Raw genomic sequence first — 19,758 nt, forward strand, 5'->3', positions numbered from 1 at the left:
GAGAGAGTAAAGAAGACTCACAGTTTGTATAGTCGATTGACCCCGTACTAAACGCACTCAGTTCCACTGTCAGCTACTTGTTGCACACATAGCTGCATCTAATGGCTTTTATACTGATCACACGATGAAGAGGGTGATGTCGCCGGTGACGCGTCGCGGGGGAGGGGTGGTAGCGGGAGGGTGGTAGCGGGAGGGTGGGGAGGGGTGGTAGCGGGACTGGGAGGGGTGGTAGCGGGAGGGAGGGGAGGTGTGTCAGTTCAGGATTCCGATAGATTTCGGTAACGCGTGTATCAAATCGGGTTTTCAGATTTATTACAAAATATAACGATTTACAATTAACTGTTGCAATTAATACATTTAAATATCGTAGCTCTTTTTGAAGTTTTGTATGATATTGTTTTCTGTTATAATCAGCTGCAGACAGCAGCAGTTGCGACTGGTGCCGTTCGTATCCTATCGTAACTGCTGTCGTCTGCAGGTGCACCGCACCAGTCGTAGCAGCTGCCGGTTGCAGCTGCATCGGTACCAGTCGAAGGTCACATGTCGTTACAGTTCCAACAGGTGCAGGAGTACCAGTATAAACACCTGCAGCAGCTGTTCCATCCGGTACTAGCATCGCACCCTCTATTGGCAGACGGGGCGCCCTCTATTGGCACAAGTTCGTGTGGTCGTATAATTTTCTGAAATAAATTAAAAATTGAATAAAGTTTCACCTGTAATTACTTCACTCAGTCCTGGCAGTAGTTGTCTCCACAGAGATCAGCGATCTCGGTGACAACAAAGACACGCACTCCCACCCGGCACCCCGCACCCCCGCACCCCGCACCGCATTACAGGACAACACTTTCTTCAACCTTGATTCAGTTTATTCGACATTTTATGAATTAATGAGGTATAGACTGAATCGGGTTCGTTGTACTGTGCCGTTATACTAATCCACCCCCGCTCGTAACCACTAAATTACTCTTGGAGTAAAGTTACTCACTCTCTCTCCTGAGAACGTTTCGGTGTAAAGTGTTTTTCTATGAATGTTTAATAGTTGCACCGATAAGAAAAGTCTGGGTAGCTGCAGGTTGAGGTGAGAGTGTATCAGAGAGAGAGAGAGCCATGCTAGTTCTCAACATATAGTACGCGCATATTCCGGTAGACGGCGAATTCGTCGAACACGTCGCAATTTCTGTCGTGATGTTCCGCCGTGAGTGTCCAGTCGTGAGTGTCCAGTCGTGAGAGTCCAGTCGTGAGTGTCCAGTCGTAAGTGTCCAGCCATGAGTGCCCAGTCGTGGGTGTCCAGTCGTGGGTGTCCAGTCGTGAGTCTCCAGTCAGTGTCCAGCTAGAAAACAGCAGGCAGTGAGTGGAGCCTGTATTAGTGTTTGTTGTTGACCCGTGTCTACAGCGGTCACTGCTCTCAACTGAACCGTCCTCAGTATCAACGTATTTTGCAATAATCCACCATAATCCGATTAGTGCGGATTAGTAGTTCCGCGACGACTAACCTAAAATGATACTTGTATTGTTCAAAAAAACTATTGTTTAGAGGGAAATTAGGATTTCACAGTGTGAACCTCAGGGTTCAATGGCCCTGTTTGTCAGCCTGTCTGTTGCCCGTCTGCCTGTCTGTCTACTCTGCTATCTGTCTGCCTGTCTGTCTATCTCTCTGTCTATCTACCAGTCTACTATCTGTCTGTGGCTGCCTGTCTGTCAAGCTGCCTGTCTGTCTGTCTGTCTCTCTGTCTATCTACCTGCCCGTCTATCTGTCTACAATCTGTCTGTGGCTGTCTGTCTGTCTGTTTGCTTTCCTGTCTATCCGTCTGTTCACCACGCTGTAAGCAGCACACACGTGTACGTAGCGTTAACGTAACGTAACGCTGTAACCTATCTTCAGGTCGTGCTCGCGAGTATCGAACGCTTGGGCGTGACAGTAACATCGTCATCGTCGTTCAATACGTCATAACGTTAGCGTTAACGTAAACGTTGATTCGGAGATAAAGAAATAAAATACAATCAAAGATGAATAGAGACGTGACGGATACGTAGCAACAGCGTCAACAAAATGAACGTCATTGTTGCATTTAGATCTCTTACGTGTAAACCCGTAACGTTGAAACCATAGCGACAACGGTAAGACTTTGTTGTTTATATTGTTATAGCTGTTGAGCATAAATTTGACAACGTTGCAATATTTTATTTTATTGTATTTTATTCTAACGGTTCAAACTTGCACTGTTGCGTCCTGTTCCGGTTCCGGTACCAGTCCAAACTATGACACGTGACCCGAGGGTTGTATTTTGTATTTCAAATTACTGAAATTTGCTGTGTGTTTCCTCCATAAAATCCCTCATGGTAACGAGGTGTCACCATGGTTACAGAGTATCTCCGCCGTTATGGGGAAACGGGTATCCTCATCTTTATGGGGTATCCCATGTGGGTATTGGGGTATTCTCGTTATGGGGTATCCCATGTGGGTAATGGGGTATTCTCGTTATGGGGTATCCCATGTGGGTATTGGGGTATTCTCGTTATGGGGTATCCCGTGTGGGTAATGGGGTATTCTCGTTATGGGGTATCCCATGCGGGTATTGGGGTATTCTCGTTATGGGGTATCCCATGTGGGTATTGGGGTATTCTCGTTATGGGGTATCCCATGTGGGTATTGGGGTATTCTCGTTATGGGGTATCCCGTGTGGGTAATGGGGTATTCTCGTTATGGGGTATCCCATGTGGGTATTGGGGTATTCTCGTTATGGGGTATCCCGTGTGGGTAATGGGGTATGAGAGGGTGAGGAGAGAGTGAGGAGAGAGTGAGAGAGGGGAGAGTGAGTGAGAGTGGAGAAAAGAGAATGAGAAAGTGAGAGAACAGAGAATGAGAGAGAGAGAGAGTGAGAGGAAGAGGGAGAGAGTAGAGGGAGATGAACACGGAAAGAGTATAAAGACAGTAGTATATGTATTGCGAGTAATAGTATTTAACAGTGTTGTGAAATATTGATTGATGGAATTCATTTTTACAAAGAATCATGTAATAATGTATCATATGTGATTGTGTGTGTGGAGGCCTCAGGGGTTTAGATAAAGTCAGTAGTGTGTATGTATATATCCTTAGGGCTTTATTCTTTTCAGTTACCAGCTTGAAAAAAAAAATCCAATATTCCCGTTTGACTTGCAGTTTTATGGGGGTTCAGTTTTTTTGTTTTCGTTTCTACCGGTTATGAAATTTCATATCATACAATGTATCATACAATGTATTTGTAGTTTAACGCAACTGTGTCCAATACAATGCATTTGTGTCATGATTGTAATGATTATTGTAGAACTTTATCAAAATTTTGAAGAAGCCACCATTATTATTTAAAGAGCAATATTAACATATTCAAATAATCTATATGACTCAGCAATTAACATATTCAAATAATCTATATGACTCAGCAATTTACATATTCAAATAATCTATATGACTCAGCAATTTACATATTCAAATAATCTATATGACTCAGCAATTAACATATTCAAATAATCTATATGACTCAGCAATTTACATATTCAAATAATCTATATGACTCAGCAATTAACATATTCAAATAATCTATATGACTCAGCAATTTACATATTCAAATAATCTATATGACTCAGCAATTAACATATTCAAATAATCTATATGACTCAGCAATTAACATATTCAAATAATCTATATGACTCAGCAATTTACATATTCAAATAATCTATATGACTCAGCAATTTACATATTCAAATAATCTATATGACTCAGCAATTTACATATTCAAATAATCTATATGACTCAGCAATTTACATATTCAAATAATCTTTATGACTCAGCAATTAACATATTCAAATAATCTATATGACTCAGCAATTTACATATTCAAATGATCGGCATTGAAATCTTCACAAATTAAGATTTTAATAGTTTTCTTTATTGTTGCAGATATGGTTGTTGGTAGTAACAATGTCGACCTAACGGTGGCGCCACTGAGATCTTCGCGACAAAAACGTTGCGGTCAAATTCAGTTGTTGCTAGGCGTCGGGGAATTGATAACGATATTCGTGTTCGGGTCGACTGTAGTGAAATGGGATTCGATGATTTATGCAGTGCTGACCTCTACATGTATCGGGTTTAGTTTATATACAGTAGCGGGCACTCTGGCTGTTAACGCGTCTAAAGTCACTAGACATCATCGATGGGTTTCAGCTTGTCTCGCATTCTCCGTTCTATCCGCGATACATACCGTATTCCAGATATGTATCTGTGCGACGGTGGCGTCCCCTGTCCAGCAGTCCGGTAGTATCGTGACCACGTGGGGTATAGCCGCTGCTGGTATGTTGTCTGTTGTAGAACTCTGTGTCAGTTCCGTTCAGATGTTAGAATGCTGTAATATGATGGATAAATTTTTCGAATATAAAGAATCGTCAACAGCGCCCCCTACATACGAGGAAATATACATGTCGACCACTTCCGGTTCCATATCGGACGTGAACTATAATACGAGTGCAGGGGGTGTAGCGGGAGTGCCCCCTAGCGGCAGTTACGTCAGCTCGGCTGCCAATAGTAAAATAGTCGGTGAACCTCCCCCGAGTTACGACGAGTTCTTAAAATATTTACAACAGCCTAAATTAAACCCACCGGGACGAACTCAAAATGAACCCGCAGATTCTGGCGGCAACCAGTCTACTGATACAGTTCCCGCGACAACCAGTCCAACTACAGCGTCGTAGGCGAATAATGACGTCATAGATATCGGCCATTATTAACAGGTGACGTCACATATATGGATAAAATCCGTCGAATACGTATCTTGATCGATATGTATCTGTATGTAACCATGGTAATTTGAAGATAATAGCCCCACCTGGCGGGCAAGCTGGTTATAATCGATGTAACCATGGCGATTAGAAATTCATAGCCCCACCTTGCGGGAAAACTGGTTATTGGTGCTAAATACACTTCAATAAATTCCTCAAATTAATCTAGGTTTTTTCTCTTTCTTTTGTCTACTTTCAATTCAATTCAATTTTCATAGATGTCACGTGTCATATTGATTGTTTCAAATTTGTGGATTTTCGAGTTTAAGTTCAAACTGTTTAATTGTTGTTTTAAAGATTTGTATTGTTTTCAGTAACGCCTGTTTGTATTTCATTTTTGTGAACATTTGTCTCTAGCGTTCGGGATTCGACAGTTCAACAGTGTTCAGGATTCAGACCTGTGCAACTCAAGGAAGAACTGTGGAACTGGGTCGTGAACTGTGGAAGTGGATACAGAATTGTGGAATCGGTCTAATGTATTTTATGTATCGTGGTTTTTGTGTAGTGTTAGTAATAGTATGTCTAATGTAATATACTGTCGACATATGTAATCATAAAATCAATACTGTCGCCGACAGGTAAATTGTACAATGTATCACTAATGAGTGTGAATGAGAATTAACACTAATGAGATTCTTGAAATAATTAAATATTAATATCACCATCCTGTCAAAATAGAACGCAATTTGTAAATTATGAAATTTATTCTATCGGGCAAGAATAGTCATAAACACCTGAAAATAAATCTGTTCATTCGTATCATTCGTATTGGTTTTTATCTGTGGTTCTCTTAGCTGTCCATCCCCAAACAACCAGACAGTGACAGAGTTTCTTCCTGTAGTTCCTCTCTTAGCTGTCCATCCCCAAACAACCAGACAGTGACAGAGTTTCTTTCTGTGGTTCTCTGAGCTCTCCAGCCCCGACACTTGATAGTTTAAATCCTGACAGTGACAGAGTTTCTTTCTGTAGTTCTTCTCTGAGCTCTCCACCCCCGACAATTGATAGTTTAGATCCTGACAGTGACAGAGTTTCTTTCTGTAGTTCTTCTCTGAGCTCTCCACCCCTGACACTTGATAGTTTGAATCCTGACAGTGACAGAGTTTCTTTCTGTAGTTCTTCCCTGAGCTCTCCACCCCCGACAATTGATAGTTTGAATCCTGACAGTGACAAAGTTTCTTTCTGTAGTTCTTCTCTGAGCTCTCCACCCCCCTACAATTGATAGTTTGAATCCTGACAGTGACAAAGTTTCTTTCTGTAGTTCTTCTCTGAGCACTCCACCCCCGACAATTGATAGTTTGAATCCTAGTAATCTATCCTGTACTAAGCTTAATAAATCGGAATTTTACCCAGCACCCGTCAGTCAAAACATACCTTAAACTGACTCTAACACGTACATGACACTAGCAGGAGTTTTGTGCAGTAGAAAACAATAGATTATCTGATATAATTTCATGTTCAGAAGGCGTTTTCCTGCGCGGTTCTTTCTGCTGGAGGTGATGTAGAATCGATTGTAACGCGGCTGATTCTGATGTGTGATGATGTGTTTTGGGTGTGGACTCTAATTCTAACAGTTTATGTAAGGCAAGGATACCGACTGAGGAGATGTTGCTGTTATGAGAGGATAATGCGGATGAATGTCGCAGCTGATGCTGCTGATGAGGTTGGTAATTATCTGGTAAGTGTATTATGTAACAGATATCATCACCTGACACTTAGCTCAGTCTAGAGTTTATGCTAATTTTTTTTCACTTTCAATGATTCAAAATGTATTGTAGCCCAGTAAGTTTTGAGAGTAGCATCATGTTATATACTCTGTTTCCAATTATTGACACCTTTCTTATCTGCACTCAATCGAGACATAATTAATATAATTACTCAGATATTAACTGTAAGTCCGCAGTTACAAACAGATTCCCTTATCACCAGTCTCCACCCCTGACCGGTCACCAGTTACCACACCTGTCTGGTCACCAGTCACCACACGTGACTGGTCACCAGTTACCACACCTGACTGGTCAAAAGTCACCACACCTGACTTGTCACCATGACCACACCTGACCGGTCACCAGTCGAACGGCACTGACCATACTGACTTAAAACATGTACAATCACTACTGATCTATGGTCCAGTGGGTAGCATGCCCACCTGGCATGCTGGACGTGGCAAGTTCGAGTCCGGTTAGGTTTACGGGCGAGTTAGGGTTAGGGTTATTGGTGACTGACGCTGAAGGGTTAATTTTTTTGTGGAGCTAAGGTCACCACACCGAACACTGTCTAGGTTGATATATGGTCTGGTGGGTAGCGTGCTTGCCTGGCATGCTTGAGGTCGCAGGTTCGAGTCATCAGGGCTCTAGGTTAGGCCTATGTCCTTGGGTTACAATTATTTTGGAGGTTGGAGATTCTTTATTCTGTATTTGGTAGATGTTCCTCTTTTGACCCGAGGATCACCACCAGCCCTTGTTTTTGCGATATTGGACCGGATCGACGAGCTTTAACCCCGACAGAAACAACGAACTTAACTTCGTTAATTATAAAAGTTTCATCCATTATTTTCAGCGCATCCTCGCCGTGCAAGAGATGATTACAATAGAAACGACTGTTTGATGTCATAGAAACATAGAATAAAACAATTAACAAGCGAAAAACCAGCAAATACAAATAATGGGTGTATCCAGCATTCCGAGTGTATCAGCACTGTATCCAGTATCCCGGGTCTATCCAGCGCTGTATCAAGAATCTTGAGTATCCGATGGGTGTATTCCTGGCAGGTATCCAGCACCCAGAATCGTGACTGTATCCGGTAAATAGTATCCGCGGTATCCTGGATGTGAATCAGGTATGGTCACTGATACAGCATCTGTAGAGTATACTGATACAGTATCTGTAGACCGCAGAGGTGTTCCTGTTATCCGCTGTAACAGAATGAAATTCTACAGTTTCGCGTCGTTCGTTTTATGTTTGTCGGATTTGATGATAGTTTTAATCATATCGCTAATCTGGCGGAGGAATACAAGCGCGTCGGTAACGGCGGTGAACGTGGTACTATTTCTCGGGTTTATGTTGCACGCTATGATCGGAACTTTAAGTCATAATTGCGTTACCATCACGACTCACCGTAAATACCTAATCGCATGTTTAGCGTTCTTAATCCTCGGATTAGCGCAATGTATTGTTCAGTGCGGATTAGTTATATCTACTTATGATTGGCTGTTGCTAAGTGGATTACAACAAGGATATAAATCACGCTCGATTAGAATTGTTCTGGTAGTAATAATAGTTGTTGGATTTCTAGGGCTGTTCGTCGACGTGTTGGTACTATATCAGATCGGAAAGTTACACGAGCAATTCGTCATTCGTGAGGCTTACTACGCGGATGAACTGGCCGAATCACCGCCTAATTATCGACAAATATTTCACACGGATTCATCCGCCAATACAGTATCGCCCTCTGTCGGCGATAGGACTTTCGATATGCAGCGATTTAGTTCGTACTATGCCCGCGAGGATGCGCCACCGCCGTCGTACGATTACGCCATGAAATATTTAGTAAAAAACGAAGCCTTACAAACAATAAGACACAGTGGTGTGGAGACGGCCCCCGAGGTCCCTACAGCAGGAACCGAGGCCGCTGGTGTGGAGACGGCCCCCGAGGTCCCTACAGCAGGAACCGAGGCCACAGGTGTGGAGACGGCCCCCGAGGTCCCTGCAGCAGTAACCGAGGCCGCTGGTGTGGAGACGGCCCCCGAGGTCCCTACAGCAGTAACCGAGGCCGCTGGAGTGGAGACGGCCCCCGAGGTCCCTACAGCAGTAACCGAGGCCGCTGGTGTGGAGACGGCCCCCGAGGTCCCTACAGCAGGAACCGAGGTCCCTGCAGCCGGTGTAAAGACGGTTCCTGAAGCCACGGATGTTGAGAGGGTCCCAGCTGCTGCTGCAGCCACAGTGACCAATGAATCACGTGTTGTTAATGCAGGAAGTGACGTCAAATCAGCGAATAGAGCAACGATGTCTTGTGATACGGATAGTGACCACCAGCAAACTACTGACGCAAAAGAAGTTCAGGGCGGCTCCGGGGTCGGTGCTGCAGACCCCGGGGTCGGTGCTGCAGACCCCGGGGACCCCTTGGTCAGTGCTGGGGGTTCAGGAGATATGGTTCACGTCAGTAAATCGGTTACTGTGATTAACGATGGAGAACAAACTGAAATCAGTAACAAACCTGTAAAACCACACGTAAAACTGAGGAGGTTAGTTAGAAAACCACCTCCTCCAACTTCACCTTTCTAATATCAACTCGAGACATTGACCTCTAAGTGAAAGGTACAGAGGTTGGTTAGCCAAGAGGTCAGGAATGGGAGGAGTTACCTCTGAATGGGAGAGGTTACCTCTGAATGGGAGGAGTTACCTTTGAATGACAGGAGTTATCTCTGAATGGGAGGGGTTACCTCTAAATGGGAGGAGTTATCTCTGAATGGGAGGAGTTATCTCTGAATGGGAGGAGTTACCTCTGAATGGGAGGAGTTACCTTTGAATGGGAGGAGTAACCTCTGAATGGGAGGAGTTATCTCTGAATGGGAGGATTTATCTCTGAATGGGAGGGGTTACCTCTGAATGGGAGGAGTTACCTCTGAATAGGAGGAGTAACCTTTGAATGGGAGGAGTAACCTCTGAATGGGAGGAGTTACCTTTGAATGGGAGGAGTTATCTCTGAATGGCAGGAGTTACCTCTGAATGGGAGGAGTTACCTTTGAACGACAGGAGTTATCTCTGAATGGGTGGAGTTACCTCTGAATGGGAGGAGTTACCTTTGAATGACCTGTCAATCTAAATCTGTTCTTTAATCTTTGTAGTTTTTCACGAACACTTTAACGAACTCAGTTCTAATAGTTTTTAATTTCTCTTTAATCATTTCCACCTTTCGTTCTATAGTTATTCAAGCACAAACTGTGATTATTCCACCTTCAGGCTACAGTTTTATCGTTCCACTGTGGAACTGTCATCAAAAGAGATTAGAATATCAAATATGATTTTATTAAAATAGATATTTATTGGGAGATTGATGTATTATTGATTTTCTGCTGTTAGTCATACAGTCGCTGTTACTGTCTTTCTGAAAATTCGGGACTCGAACTTCACCACACGAGATATTTGATAGACTGGTTGCCTGTCTAATTTTGCAATCGGAGCCAAATTCGGTTCTCGTATAGGCGACTAGAGAAAGAAAAGAAATAAAGTAAAGATTCGTGGACCACAATCTAATCGCGGTTCTTGAAGGAACATTTATCCGTCAGATTTTTCTATTCCTTACAGATTCTTTTTTACAACAAAAACAAAAAGTAAATAGTTTAATAAATTCTTTCCGGAAAACTTTCAATGTCCCGATGTAAATAAAGAAATTCACGCAGAAAACGAAATATCGTAACGTCCGCAGAAATTGGTCTAAACCATGCCATAAAGTTTTGAGAAAGAATAGTATATGATGATCTGTTAAACTGTTTGCAAAACCGGATATGAACATTGGATAATTTCTATAAAGCGAGTATCCAATAATGTACGAAAAGTTGAGGATGCATTTAACTGCAGCATACGGCAAAACAAGTAAAACATACACAATAACTACAACTAGAAGAGTTTTACTGGCTGAAGATCGATGACGATCTGTTCTCTTCGCTCTCATCTCAGATCTCTTATTGCGTAATGAAGCAGTTAACACTGATAATATTACAATCATTATAGAAGGAAATATATCTTGTAAAAATGTTTTACCAGCAGCTATCGCTGTTGCCTGGGAATAATGCAAAGGAGGGATTGACGTTTGACACCAAAAAGAATCAAATGTTTCGTTGTATCTGCGAATTTTGCGGAAATAAACACGACTGCGCATGATCGCTGAATCCAAGTTCATAAAATACGCCCAGAAGATGACAAAACCTACTGCAATTTTACGCCGAGTGACGGTGAAATGTTTCATGTGAAAGAAAGGAAAACGAATAGAAACAAATCTCTCGATAGCGATCACTATAACTGTGTAGTTTGATACAGATATTGCCTGGTTATTAAATAGGTTTGAAAATATACACGCAGGAAACACTCGACTGGGCAGATAGCTGAAATAGTAATAGAAATAGTAAAGTGATGGACATAGTTTACTGTGTTTAGCGAATGTCATATAACCGCTGAGACAGTCTCTATAAAATCCTAGACGAACTACAAACTGTCTCAAAATAAAAGGGAATTTCTGTAACTCAAACAAGACGAAAATTTGATCTGAAAACGCGAGAGTTATGAGATAAGGGAACGTGTAACGAACCGACTGATATCTGCGACACTTTATCAGTAGAATTATTGTCAGAAAGTTGAACACACTTAACGGTGGAATTAAGAAGAGACTTTTGAACGTCTCGTTATATCTGAGAATGAAGTTAGTAAATCTACTGAAAGCTATGATATAATCCGGTGTCTTCACAGGAATCCAGTATATTCTACGAGTTGTGGTGACGATAGCGGTAAAATTATCCATGACAAGAACAGAACAGTTTGACGCGACAATCTGTGTAGTAACTGCGTCCCTCACATTGTGGGTTACAGCCGCGGTACCACGATTTCAAAATACTTCCATCAAACTCCTCCTACAGAACACACTATAATCATCTGAAGATTTCACACGCTCTGTTGAAATTACTACTCACACGATTCGCTCTGAGAGTTTACTAAAAATCCATCTGAAATAATCTAAGTTTCATATGTAAATTCGCAGCAGTTTTAGACTCGAGTTTATATACAGCCCACTGTAGAACCACAAAGTTTGAATTTCGTGAATACAGGTCTCTGTGGTAACACGCGAGGCGTGAAAACTAATATATACCAGTATTAAAAATATACCAGCACTGATACACTTCAAGTTCCATTGAGACACAAGAGGCGAAATGCAACAAACAGCATTTGGAAAATTTACTTATTTCCGATTATGTATTTGATTCAACTTTTTTACTGAAGCATTTCGTGTTTTCATATAGATGTACATAGACTACGGGGAGCAGTTTCACCAAATAGTTTAAGCCTAAAACGGTTAAGTTTGAATTGCTGTCCTCATTGAAAACATGAAGTAACCAATGGCGGCAATTACACCAAAAATTTGAGTTTAACTTGTTTGTGAAACTGGGCCCTGCAGGAAGTTACTGTCAGTACTATCAGATCGATGAGACATATTTAACGACCATACGACATACATCGCGCCCGATCTACAATCGTTACCCCCACCGTCCTTGAAGTGGTGCTTGTATACCACAATGCTGATGGGATAGCAGGAGTTTCTGCGTCTCAACAAAAAACACAACAATTATACCCGTTATCTCTCTGTACATAAATGTTTATAACTTTATTTTCTTTGAACGAATTTAATTTGGTAAAAATGTTTTACAACATATCTATATCAATGATTCAATTGCATCTGTTATGAAGATATTTGATAGACTGGTTGCCTGTCTAATTTTGCAATCGGGGCCAAATTCGGTTCTCGTATCTAGTCGACTAGTGGTCGGAACTAATAACCGAATACGCTTAATATTTCCGGGGCCAGTTGCACAGACTTAAGTGCAAACGTGGTTTCTTAAGTTGTTAGATTGGCTATAGAGCTAAGTTGGTATTAGAGTGGTCTTAAGTCTAAGCCATGACTATACAACCGGACCCTGGACTATATTTCCGGATAACTGACATTCGGTTTCACTCAGATAACCGAAGTTGGCCCAGAATAGGACGGATTAACCAGTCCGCCATCTTCCGTACGGAATATACGGATCCAATCAGATTTCAGTATTTCATCACGTGAACAATGTAACATGGCCGCCCTCTGATTCACGTGAATCGCGGTTTTCCATCAATGAAGAAAAAAACTCCACTAAAGTTGCCGGGGTAACGCGGCGGTGAGTGCGCGGTTCCAAACACATTCAAATAATTCGCTTTATGTATAATTATAACAACACATGCTCGATCACTTCAGGGGGAACCGGCAACACCAGATATCCGACAAGATGGCTTGACGAACTCTCGACCAGACCTTGTCAAAACAAGTTTCATTCATGAATTCAGAACCGGTCACCAATCAAACAATCAATTCATTTATCTAGTTTTCATTTATCTAGTTTTCATTTATTTAGTTTTCATTCGATATGAAATCTATAATATCAAACTCGGGCCAATCACGGATCCAGGTTTTTTAAAGGAACATCAATTATCCGTCGGATTTTTTTTCTGACTCACAGATTTTATTTTACAACAAAAACAATGAGTAAATAGTTTGATAAATTCTTTCCGGAAAACTTTCAATGTTCCGATGTAGATAAAGAAATTCACGCAAAAAACAAAGTGTCGAAATGTTTCCAGGAACCATGATAAGTAGATCCATAAAGTATCAAGAAAGAAGCCTAAATGAGGTTTTGATCGGTCATTGATGTCTATACCATAATCTCTTTTAAGCACTGGGAGTAAGGCGAGTAGTATATACTCAATGCATTTAACTGCAGCATGCGGTAAAACTAGTAAAATATACACAATAACTATAACTAGAAGAGTTTTATTGACTGAAGATTGATGACGATCTGTTCTCTTCGCTCTCATCTCAGATCTCTTATTGCGTAATGAAGCAGTTAACACTGATAATTTCATAATCATTATAGATGGAAATATATCTTGTAAAACTGTTCTCGCAACTGTCATTGCTCGTGCTTGGGTTCTGCTTATAGCGATTGACTGACGACACGTAAAAAGTTCGTATGTTTCGTTGTATCTATGAATTTTAACGAATTTAACACGACTGCTCAAGATTAAAGACTCCCAATTCATAAGATACGCCCAGAAGATGATAAAAACTACTGCAATTTTACGGCGAGTGACGGTGCAATGTTTCATGTGAAAGAAAGGAAAACGAATAGAAACAAATCTCTCGATAGCGATCACTATAACTGTGTAGTTTGATACAGATATTGCCTGGTTGTAGAACAGGGTCCGAAGCAAACACTTCGGAAACAGTTTATTGGGCAGATGATGGAAATAGTAATAGAAATAGTAAAGTGATGGACATAGTTTACTGTGTTTAGCGAATAGAAAATAACTGCCACATCCTCTATAAAATCCCAGATGATAAACAACAAAATCTCTCAAATATACAGCGAAAGTCTGTAACTCAACCAAGACGACAAGTTGATCTGAAAACGCGATAGTTATGAGATAAGGGAACGTGTAACGAACTGACTGATATCTGCGACACTTTATGAGTAAAATTATTGTCAGAAAGTTAAACACACTTCCCGGTGGAAGTAAGAAGAGATATTTGAATGTTTCCCTAAATACAACAGTGAAGGCTGAAAACCCCTTGAAAGCTAAGATGTATCCCGGTGTCTTCACAGTGGTGCGGTATATTCGAGTTGTAGTGACGATAGCGGTAAAATTGTCCATGACAAGAACAGAACAGTTTGACGCGACAATCTGTGTAGTGACTGCTTCCCTCAAATTGTGGGTTACAGCCGCGGAACCACGATTTCAAAATACTTCCATCAAACTCCTGCTACAGAACACACTATAATCATTTGAAGATTTTACACGCTCTGTTGAAATTACTACTCACACGATTCGCTCTGAGAGTTTACTAAAAATCCATCTGAAATAATCTAAGTTTCATATGAAAATTCTCAGCAGTTTTAGACTCGAGTTTATATACAGCCAACTGTAGAACCACAAAGTTTGAATTTCGTGAATACAGGTCTCTGTGGTAACATGCGAGGCGTGAAAACTAATATATACTAGTATTACATATACCAGCACTGATACACTTCAAGTTCCATTGAGACACAAGAGGCGAAATGCAACAAACAGCATTTAGAAAATTTACTTATTTCCGATTATGTATTTATTGATTCAACCTTCTGTACATAGACTACAGGGAGCAGTTTCACCAAATAGTTTAAGCCTAAATCGGTTAAGTTTGAATTGTTGTCTTCATTGAAAACATGACGTAACCAATGGCGGCAATTACACCTAAAATTTGAGTTTAACTTGTTTGTGAAACTGGGCCCTGCAGGAAGTTACTGTCAGTACTATCAGATCGATGAGACATATTTAACGACCATACGACATACATCGCGCCCGATCTACAATCGTTACCCCCACCGTCCTTGAAGTGGTGCTTGTATACCACAATGCTGATGGGATAGCAGGAGTTTCTGCGTCTCAGCAAAAAACTCAACAATTCATCGTTATCTCTCTGTACATAAATGTTTATAACTCTATTTTCATTGAACGAATTTGATTTTGTAAAAATGTTTTACAACATATTTGAATGATTCAATTGCATCTTCTATCAAGGTATTTGATAGACTGGTTGCCTGTCTAATTTTGCAATCGGGGCCAAATTCAGTTCTCGTATCTAGTCGACTAGTGGTCGGAACTAATAACCGAATACCGACTGCACCGACTGACTGTATAACAATACATATGCTACTTGATTCCTTCAATACCAGCTATCCCGCCAGATGGCGTGACGAACTCTCGATCATGAATTGTCAAAACAAGTTTATTTTCATCGATATATCATCACAGGACTCGTCACCGTAACCAAATAAACAATCAATTCGTTTATCTAGTTTTCATTACCTTCGATATAAAATCCACAATATCAAACTCGTGGCCTAAATTTGGAAATCCCTCGAGGAATAAAGTAAAGATTCGTGGGCCACAATCTAATCCCGGTTCTTGTAGGAACATTTATCCGTCAGATTTTGTTTCTTACAGATTTTATTTTACAACAAAAACAATCAGTAAATAATTTAATAAATTCTTTCCGGAAAACTTTCAATGTTCCAATGTAAATAAAGAAATTCACGCAGAAAACGAAATATCGTAACGTCCGCAGAAATTGGTCTAAACCATGCCATAAAGTTTTGAGAAAGAATCGATTATGATGATCTGTTAAACTGTTTGCAAAACCGGATATGAACATTGGATAATTTCTATAAAGCGAGTATCCAATAATGTACGAAAAGTTGAGGATGCATTTAACTGCAGCATACGGCAAAACAAATAAAATATACACAATAACTACAACTAGAAGAGTTTTACTGGCTGAAGATTGATGACGATCTGTTCTCTTCGCTCTCATCTCAGATCTCTTATTGCGTAATGAAGCAGTTAACACTGATAATATTACAATCATTAAAGATGGAAATATATCTTGTAAAAATGTTTTTCCAGCTGCTATTGCTTGTGCCTGGGACCAATGCAAAGGAGGGATTGACTGTTCACACACAAAAGAATCAAAGTTTTCTTTAAATCTGCGATGTTTGTGGAGATTAACACGACTGCGCATGATTACTGAATCCAAGTTCATAAAATACGCCCAGAAGATGACGGAACCTACTGCAATTTTACGGCGAGTGACGGTGAAATGTTTCATGTGAAAGAAAGGAAAACGAATAGAAACAAATCTCTCGATAGCGATCACTATAACTATGTAGTTTGATACAGATATTGCCTGGCTATGAAATAGGTTTGAAAATATACACGTAGGAAACACTCGACTGGGCAGATAATAGAAATAGTAATAGAAATAGTAAAGTGATGGACATAGTTTACTGTGTTTAGCGAATGTCAGATACGCACCGCGACATTCTCTATAAAATCCTAGATGATGAACTACAAAGCTTTTCAAACGATGAGGGAATCTGATCAACTCAAACAAGACGACAAGTTGATCTGAAAACGCGAGAGATATGAGATAAGGGAACGTGTAACGAACTGACTGATATCTGCGACACTTTATCAGTAAAATAATTGTCAGAAAGTTGAACACACTTAACGGTGGAATTAAGAAGACACATTTGAACATATCGTTATATCTGAGAATGAAGTTAGTAAATCTCTTGAAAGCTAAGATGTATCCCGGTGTCTTCACAGTGATGCGGTATATTCGAGTTGTGGTGACGATAGCGGTAAAATTGTCCATGACAAGAACAGAACAGTTTGACGCGACAATCAGTGTAGTGACTGCTTCCCTCACATTGTGGGTTACAGCCGCGGTACCACGATTTCAAAATACTTCCATCAAACTCCTGCTACAGAACACACTATAATCATTTGAAGATTTCACACGCTCTGTTGAAATTACTACTCACACGATTCGCTCTGAGAGTTTACTAAAAATCCATCTGAAATAATCTAAGTTTCATATGAAAATTCGCAGCAGTTTTAGACTAGAGTTTATATACAGACAACTGTAGAACCACAAAGTTTGAATTTCGTGAATACAGGTCTCTGTGGTAACATGCGAGGCGTGAAAACTAATTTAATACTAGTATTACATTTACCAGCACTGATATACTTCAAGTTCCATTGAGACACAAGAGGCGAAATGCAACAAACAGCATTTGGAAAATTTACTTATTTCCGATTATGTATTTAATTCAACTTTCTTTACTGAAGCATTTCGTGTTTTCATATAGATGTACATAGACTACAGGGAGCAGTTTCACCAAATAGTTTAAGCCTAAATCAGTTAAGTTTGAATTGCTGTCCTCATTGAAAACATGAAGTAACCAATGGCGGCAATTACACCAACAATTTTAGTTAAACTTGTTTGTGAAACTGGGCCCTGTAGGAAGTTACTGTCAGTACTATTAGATCGATGAGACATATTTAACGACCATACGACATACATCGCGCCCGATCTACAATCGTTACCCCCACCGTCCTTGAAGTGGTGCTTGTATACCACAATGCTGATGGGATAGCAGGAGTTTCTGCGTCTCAACAAAAAACACAACAATTATACCCGTTATCTCTCTGTACATAAATGTTTATAACTTTATTTTCTTTGAACGAATTTAATTTGGTAAAAATGTTTTACAACATATCTATATCAATGATTCAATTGCATCTGTTATGAAGATATTTGATAGACTGGTTGCCTGTCTAATTTTGCAATCGGGGCCAAATTCGGTTCTCGTATCTAGTCGACTAGTGGTCGGAACTAATAACCGAATACGCTTAATATTTCCGGGGCCAGTTGCACAGACTTAAGTGCAAACGTGGTTTCTTAAGTTGTTAGATTGGCTATAGAGCTAAGTTGGTATTAGAGTGGTCTTAAGTCTAAGCCATGACTATACAACCGGACCCTGGACTATATTTCCGGATAACTGACATTCGGTTTCACTCAGATAACCGAAGTTGGCCCAGAATAGGACGGATTAACCAGTCCGCCATCTTCCGTACGGAATATACGGATCCAATCAGATTTCAGTATTTCATCACGTGAACAATGTAACATGGCCGCCCTCTGATTCACGTGAATCGCGGTTTTCCATCAATGAAGAAAAAAACTCCACTAAAGTTGCCGGGGTAACGCGGCGGCGAGTGCGCGGTTCCAAACACATTCAAATAATTCGCTTTATGTATAATTATAACAACACATGCTCGATCACTTCAGGGGGAACCGGCAACACCAGATATCCGACAAGATGGCTTGACGAACTCTCGACCAGACCTTGTCAAAACAAGTTTCATTCATGAATTCAGAACCGGTCACCAATCAAACAATCAATTCATTTATCTAGTTTTCATTTATCTAGTTTTCATTTATTTAGTTTTCATTCGATATGAAATCTATAATATCAAACTCGGGCCAATCACGGATCCAGGTTTTTCAAAGGAACATCAATTATCCGTCGGATTTTTTTTCTGACTCACAGATTTTATTTTACAACAAAAACAATGAGTAAATAGTTTGATAAATTCTTTCCGGAAAACTTTCAATGTTCCGATGTAGATAAAGAAATTCACGCAAAAAACAAAGTGTCGAAATGTTTCCAGGAACCATGATAAGTAGATCCATAAAGTATCAAGAAAGAAGCCTAAATGAGGTTTTGATCGGTCATTGATGTCTATACCATAATCTCTTTTAAGCACTGGGAGTAAGGCGAGTAGTATATACTCAATGCATTTTACTGCAGCATGCGGTAAAACTAGTAAAATATACACAATAACTATAACTAGAAGAGTTTTATTGACTGAAGATTGATGACGATCTGTTCTCTTCGCTCTCATCTCAGATCTCTTATTGCGTAATGAAGCAGTTAACACTGATAATTTCATAATCATTATAGATGGAAATATATCTTGTAAAACTGTTCTCGCAACTGTCATTGCTCGTGCTTGGGTTCTGCTTATAGCGATTGACTGACGACACGTAAAAAGTTCGTATGTTTCGTTGTATCTATGAATTTTAACGAATTTAACACGACTGCTCAAGATTAAAGACTCCCAATTCATAAGATACGCCCAGAAGATGATAAAAACTACTGCAATTTTACGGCGAGTGACGGTGCAATGTTTCATGTGAAAGAAAGGAAAACGAATAGAAACAAATCTCTCGATAGCGATCACTATAACTGTGTAGTTTGATACAGATATTGCCTGGTTGTAGAACAGGGTCCGAAGCAAACACTTCGGAAACAGTTTATTGGGCAGATGATGGAAATAGTAATAGAAATAGTAAAGTGATGGACATAGTTTACTGTGTTTAGCGAATAGAAAATAACTGCCACATCCTCTATAAAATCCCAGATGATAAACAACAAAATCTCTCAAATATACAGCGAAAGTCTGTAACTCAACCAAGACGACAAGTTGATCTGAAAACGCGATAGTTATGAGATAAGGGAACGTGTAACGAACTGACTGATATCTGCGACACTTTATCAGTAAAATTATTGTCAGAAAGTTAAACACACTTCCCGGTGGAAGTAAGAAGAGATATTTGAATGTTTCCCTAAATACAACAGTGAAGGCTGAAAACCCCTTGAAAGCTAAGATGTATCCCGGTGTCTTCACAGTGGTGCGGTATATTCGAGTTGTGGTGACGATAGCGGAAAAATTGTCCATGACAAGAACAGAACAGTTTGACGC

Source organism: Tubulanus polymorphus, chromosome 6 (genome assembly GCF_964204645.1).
Source record: "Tubulanus polymorphus chromosome 6, tnTubPoly1.2, whole genome shotgun sequence".
Classification (NCBI taxonomy): Eukaryota; Metazoa; Nemertea; class Palaeonemertea; order Tubulaniformes; family Tubulanidae; genus Tubulanus; species Tubulanus polymorphus.